Below are 7,904 nucleotides of genomic sequence, written 5' to 3'. Positions count from 1 at the left end.
TCTGATTCCCAAGTCAGTTTCTTGTGCAAAGAAAGAGTAGAGAAAATGAGTGCGTTCATAATTCAATATTTGAAAAGTGATGTGAATATATGACTAGTCGGTAGTTATAGGGACGTGTGAGGAAAACGATGGTAGATATCTCCATTCGTAGGCCAAAATTCTTAGGCCTTTAATTTAGAGGATTAAGTTTGGACCCCGGGATTTATGTGGAAGCCCATCTCAGGCTGTTGTTGAGGGGAATTTTGTATTGTTCCTTTTGGAGGGTATTTTGGTGATTTTCCTTTGGGAGTGGGTCTCATCAAGGGGCCCGAACACCACATTTTTCCCACTTTTAAAATGTGTGCTTCTTTTCCAACGGAGCCAGATCAGATTTGTTTATCTTATTTTGTTTTTAAGTTACTCTTTGTTATTTCTTTCTTATATCTTTCGTATTATAGTAATCCATATTAATATTGTAGGAAAATGCTAATGTTTATTTATTATTATTATTATTATTATTATTATTATTATTATTATTATTATTATTATTATTATTATTATTATTATACTCTTCCTAAAATAGTGACAAGAACAATAGTAGTTACATCATTGAACTCTTACTTAATAAGATCCTTAGATAAAATTGAAAAGACGTTAGTTAGGAGCCGACGCTCTTATATAAAAATGCATTATGCATGGTGAAACTATATGATTTGCATGAAATAATATACGGTGTACAATGTAGCAGCCGTCATTGTAGGATGGGATGTTACTATTAATTAATAAACAATAGTTGCTTAATTAGTTCGACTAACCTTTCTTTTGCAATCAAAACTCACCTATAGTTGATAACGTTAAACAATGGTATCCAAAGTTTAATTTATGCTTAATTTCATTTATTTTATTAATGTAGATGAATGAATGGATAAACTCTGTAATCTAAAGTCTTTTTCCAACAACTTTGCTTGTTTAACGGCTAAACTAGCAATTTGATTATTAGTTGCAAATAAACACTTTGCCACTTTGGATAAGTATGATTTGGGTCAAATTAGTAGGTGATTCGTCTTTGAAGACAAAGGAAAAGGATTGTAGTAATGATTTAGGTTCATCAGTGCATAGCTCAGTCGATAAAAAGTTAAGACGGTCAAGTTTAAATGTACGAACACGTATTATAAGATATTGTACCATTAACGACGGGAAATCCCGTCGATAAAGGTTAATAATCGTTGATTAATAATGGGATTTCCGATCGCGAACCCGTTATAAAAGGGGGTCGTCGTTAATGAAAATTTCGTCGTTAACCCGTTGTAAAAGACATTTATGACGGTTTTTCCCGTCTTTGTTTAGTTATTAGCCCCGTCGCAAAAGAATTTTGCGACGAGATTTTTGACCCGTCGTAATTAGGTTGTCGCTAAAGATACAAATTCTTGTAGTGGACGTGGCTAATTAAGTTTAAACTCTGTCAGAAACATAAATGGGCCATATATGGATTACATAATTGAAAATAAGGTGAACAAAATATCAATCACACAATTATTAATCACACAATACACGTCATTGAGGCATTGAGCTCATATAGTCATATGCAGTACAAATGGAAAATAGATATACTTTCAGGATGATTTCAACAGTTCAACTCTCTAGTGTGAGCCAATCATAACTAGCTAGCATAAAATAATCTCAAACTTTGAGAAACATTCTACCTATTATTCATGTGTACATATCCTACACAAAATATTTAGATCGAAGAGCTTTGTATAAGATAATTAACAAGACACTTTCTATGTAAATAAAATTATATTAATAGGCCAAGTTGTTTAATTTCGCTTCATGAACTTAACTATTCGTCTATACAATTAATCGATATTACACGTACTACGTACTTACGTAGTGAGTATAATTATCTAAGCAGTGTAATCGACCGATTGGTTGGGGTTCGAATTCCAATTTTTGATGGTGAAAATAAATTATTGATCAACCATTTATCCTTAATTAAAGCTCGGAGGGGTAGAGACTTAGTCGTGGTTATCGGCGGCAGGGCCAACTAGAAGGAGGTCTTTTAAGACTTCCAGCACCATAAATTTTTTGTCGTACCCGGGTACAGCCAGAGTTGGCTGTACAGTGTATCCCCATCCAAAACAAACATTTACTATTTCGAAAATGAACATTTATTATTTTATTTGGAAATGAACTTTATTATTTCGTAATGAACTTTACTATTTTTGAAATGAGCATTTATTTATGTATTTATTTGGAAATGAACATTTATCTACTCATTCGAATATGAACGTGTATCTAATTATTTTGCAAACCTCATTTATTCAACCAATTTAGAAACGAACATTTATTTACCGATTGTGAAATGAGTAGTTACTAATTTTAAAATGAACTTAGTTATTGCATTACTATATTATTACTTTGAACATATATTTACATATATTGAGCAATTAAAACATGTCAAATAATATATTTTACCAAAAAATGAACATTTTAGGGATTGCCTATGTAAGTTTGTACTTGCATTAGAAGAATATTGGTAGAAATCATCCACTTATTTTGCAATATCTTCAATCTTAAATCTTGCTTTTGATGTAGTCTCGAGTTGTTATACTTTTGAATGTGTGTATGAACTGTGATTTGAACACAATATTTAATTTTCACGGTTTCAATTTCCTCATTATTGTACGTAGGCTGAAAATGAAAATAGTAAGTAATTTGATATGATGATCACAACGAATTTAAAAATGAACATTTACTGATTTGAAAATGATTAGCATGCAAAGAAAACAAATAGGTTTAAAAGGTACAAGGGTTTTTATGATGCTCATTAATAGAACAAGAAAGAACAAAGAATACAAAAAGGTATGAACAAATAAAACAAAAAGTATGAACAATTTTATTATGAACATTAACAAGATGATGATCATGAAAAAACAAATAAACAAGAAAGAACAAACAATTCAACGTAAAAAGAGCAAAGAATATAAAAAAGAACATAAAATTCCATGAAAAAAATACAATACAACAATTATGATTAGTAAGCATACAATTAATCGTTTATAAATCAGTGGAACAACCTTCTCTAGTTACTCCATAGGTCGCGGGTTCGAGTCCTACTTTCTACTTTCTACATTCTTCTTTCTTTCCTTTCTTTTAAAGTAACCAAGAAAATTCTAAATTTTATTTTCTAAGAGTGAGTTTATCCCTAGTCTTGAAGGGAGTCTTGAGGTGAGTCTCAAACCTAATTCTTGGGATAATGTGGTAAAAGACTACACCAAGTCTTGAAGTGGGTTTGAAAATCCAAGACTCACTCAAGACTCACTTAAGACTCCACTTTTTTCTCCCTCCAATCAAATCATGCCACATGATCAAACTTAATTTATCTTATTTCACCCAACTAAATTATTGATGGTTTATGTATTATTTTGTTTCATTTTCCTTTAAATTTATGTTCTAGATCTTTTGAATTTAATATGTTGTATTATTGTTTCTAATTTGTACGGAATATATATCAATTTCGAAATTAACATTATCTGTTTTATTTGTCATTTTTTTTCTCGAATTATAAATTACTTTGTTTGTATATAAGAAAACATAATTTCAATATTATTTAGAAATTGTACCAAAAAATATACATAACTAAAATATTATTTTAAGAGTTAGGTGAGACTGAGGTGAGTTCTGGGGATAATGTGTGAAAATAGGGTGAGTTTAGTGTGAGTTTGGATAATGAAAAAGTTAGAGGAAAACTGATGTGGCAGAGTCTGAAGATTGCAGGTGAGTCTGAGGATAAACTCACCATAAACTTCATCGGCAGTCCCTATTAATAGATGATAAGACCGTAAAGGTGAAGATTGAGTCAACGGAGGTGTTTGGATAATTTTGGTTACGGGATAAGATTTACTGGTATGAAGTTCATCACTTGACATGCACGTAAAGGTGAAGATTGATCGAAGAAGGGCATATTTGAATTGAATTGTCGCATTTTTTGCACCCAAAAAAGCAACATATAATTGCACCACTTACTTAGTTACGGAGTACTTATACAGTGTTTGCTTCCACGCTCAAATTAGCTTTTACTACTGTTTCCTTCGATAACGTTTACGGAGTATACGTTACTCCGATAGTTAATACGGTGTACGGAATTACGAAGTAGTAATCCAGTTTAGTAAAGATAAGCTAATATAAGTTCAGTTCAACAACAATAATTTTTTTTCAACGAAATTAAGTTTAGATAAGCTAATTAGAGTGAAATTCAGTTAAATAAACAAAGCCTAAGTTACTCCGTCTATACTAGTATATTCCGAAAATTGGATTAGGTGGTGAGCTAAGGCGCGGCCTTGTTCCCTTTACCTGATCTAGTCCGATTTTTTTTAGTTTTTTGTCAGGTCTAATCTGGATCTTTTAGGTGAGTAATTTTTTATTTATTCTGATATAATCTAATTTAATTTTTCTGATTTGATTTAATAAGCAATAAAAATAGTATAAAAGAGAATAAATTCTTGCTCTTATGAGACCAATAATGAAGTTTACATGGCAAATATATACTCCCTCCGTCCCGGAATACTTGACATGTTTTCCTTATCGGACCGTCCCTTAATATTTGACCTGTTTCTAAAAATGGAAATAGTCTAACAATATTATATTATTTCTCACTCCACCCTTATTAACCCACCTACCCCCTACTTCATACAAAAAATAATTAAAAAATCAACCATTTTACACATTTCCCACTAACTACATTAAAATAATACCCCACTATCAACTACTAACTATTAAATTAAATAAGTCAATTCAAGTCCCTTAAACTTTATGCCGGTCAAACCGGATCGAGTATTCCGGGACGGAGGGAGTACTTGGTACTCCACTAGATGCATGTACTCAAAATATCTGGAAGTAACTATCGAATCTTAGCATGATATTTGTTGATAGTTGCTCTTCAATTCCTTTCTCTAAGATCGACACACATTAGGCAATAGCTCATCAACATGATTTAGTACGTTTGTCCCACTTGTGAGATGTATACTCGTATAGTGTCTATGAATCTATGATTATGTGTGTGATCTGTGACAAGATATTTGTAGAGTTGTCTTATGTTACGTGACCACGTAGGTAAGATATACACCGTGACGGATCTTAAACAATTTTACGAGGGGTTGGTAGAAGAAAAAAATCAAGCAATGTACTATATAATTATACAATCATACACAAATTTTAGGAGACTGTCACTAAAAATACACTATATAATTTTTCGACCGGGGAACCAGGCCCACCCCAGCCACAACAAATATTCACCCCTCATATACATAATATCTACATACTCGTATGGAGGCTTGATTTAGGAACACAACGACATGTGCTCATCCACTTATATTATAATATCTAAATTAGGAAAAATATCTCAACTTTATATTCTTGTATCTAAATTAAATAGGTACGTTCTTATTATTGCCAATCACAAGGGAATTTTTTTATTTTTGCTTTTTGTTTCATGGAAAAAAAAAATGAGACTATCCAATTTTTGGTGTTGTTAAGTTAAAGATGACACTGAGTTGGCTTAATTTGTCTATTAAGCAACATGACCCAACACGAAAAAAAACACAACGCGACATGGTCTCGAAGTCAAGGGTCATGAGCTGGTCTTGCGCCATATTCTTTTGGGAAACATACACACGAGATCTGATATGATAAAACACGTTAACTTGGGTGAATACAAATACACATACGCACAAACAACACAAGGTATGTGAGCTTAGGTCGTACTTAATTACGCCATATTTTCTAAAAATTTAACACTGCACACAACACATAGCAAGTCGACTCGACATGAGTCAGTCGTGTCTATCCAGGTCATAAACAAGCAGTGACGGAGCTAATGTTCAAGATATTGGGTCATTTGGCCCTACTTGAATGTAGATTTTTATGTAATTCTGCTATAAAATCAAATTTTTGTAATTTTTTCTTATACAATTTTGTCCATTTACACCCACATAAAGAGAGAGAAAATATTTTGCACCCACTACATCCAATGTTATTTTGGATCTGCCACTATCCACACGCTCACACGCAGTCTCGGTACAAGACATGATATAGACTTGTCATTCGGTCGGGTCGGGTTGTAAAAAAAGATCTTCGGGTTCGGGTTAGATCGGGTCGTTCACTTTCGAGTTCGGGTTTACAAATGCTTGTTCAAGACCAAGAAAAACTTACAGGTTCGGCTCGATCCAACGGGTTGAGAGATTTTAAAATGCACATTATATTTCCATTAATTTAGGTAATAAATATACAAAATATGGGCATAAATTAACAACGTTTCCTACACAAGTTTATATTTAGTCAAATTCAACCATAAAATGACGTATAATTCAAATTAAAATCATATTACAAACAACAATAGTAAAAACAACGTGTTTATTACTGTAAATACAATGATTTTCAATCGGTCGGGTCAAAAACGGGTTCTGTGGATTTTGGCCCATTACTTTTTGGGTTGCTCAGGTTCGGATAAAATCGAGTTGCGGGTAACAAAATCTTTTTTAAGACCCAGTATTTTCTGGTCGGATTCATATCAGATCGATTTTTGACAGGTCTAACACGATGACACGATCCAAGGCCATCTTTAATTAATTGAGGTGCAAGTGGAATATACCAGAGACAAAAACGGAAGGAGCATGGAAATTAAGTTGGGTAAGGCAAAAAAACAAGAAAGTAGTCTGAAGTCTGAATAAGGGAAAAGGGACAAAGCTAAGGGCTAAGGGCTAAGGGCTAAGGCTAAGGGGCTGCCCTAAGGTTGGAGGGGTGCTTTAATGTTAATGTTACGTTACAGTCGGGAAATCCGTGCAATTGGCGTGCATTGTCTCACTGCTTTTTCAAGTGGCTCAATCACCCTTCAATTCAATTCACTGCCCCAAACATTCTGGATTTCTTTTGACATGCACGACCCAGTCAAACACCCCCCCTCCCCACGAACTACTCACGTGTTCTTTCTTCGTCTCTTTTCTCTATTCTTCTTTCTGCCTTTTCTCTCTTTCACTAATTATAATTTTATTTTTTACTTTTATGTGTGAATGAGTAAGAAAGCAATACAAAATATTACTCCATCATGCGCTAAATACTTCATACCTTAATTTTCATTGTAAAATTGTTTATATATATATAAGATAAATTACATACCTTAATGGCTTAATATATTTTCTTAAATAATACTACATCTGTTTCTTAAAGTTCATTTACAGTTATTAGTTTATTACACTACAAGAAATTGTGCTATTAACGACGGGAAATCCCGTCGCGAAAGGCCAATAATTGTTGATTAACGACGGGATTTCCTGTCGTGAACTCGATCGTCATAAAAGGGGGCCGTCGTTAATAGAAAATCCCGTCGTAAATCCGTCTTAAACCCGTCGTAAAAGACATTTGCGATTGTTATTCCCGTCATTGTTTGGTTGTTAGCCCGGGATTTTTGACCCGTCGTAATTAGGTTGTCGTTAAAGATACAAATTCTTGTAGTGCTATTTACGCGGACTCTAATGCAATATTTAACTACTAGTATATCCAATATCGTATGTGAAAAAATTATAAAAAGTTAATATTCTGAAAATACATACCGAGATTAATCTAACAAGATTTACATGTAACGTTTTGATGTATATAATAGTTAAAATGTTTAAGTCCATTATTAACTTATTGATGTTATGCTCAAAATTTTCATATTTCGAACTCATTTTCCAAAGCGTAAAGAATTTTCAGAAACGCAAGTAGTAATACGTTCTAGAATCAGTGGCAGATCTTCTTTGTGGCTTGGGATCAAGGGTCTAGAATCAGTGACTGTGATAGGTCTTCCCTATGATATGGGAGACTCTCCGGGCAAAAGAAAATTATAGTGTGTTTTAATTATGGTCCCCTCATAATATGAGTGTAATTAT

The sequence above is a fragment of the Spinacia oleracea genome, chromosome 1 (genome assembly GCF_020520425.1).
Source record: "Spinacia oleracea cultivar Varoflay chromosome 1, BTI_SOV_V1, whole genome shotgun sequence".
NCBI lineage: Eukaryota > Viridiplantae > Streptophyta > Magnoliopsida > Caryophyllales > Amaranthaceae > Spinacia > Spinacia oleracea.
This window is presented reverse-complemented; position numbering follows the sequence as displayed.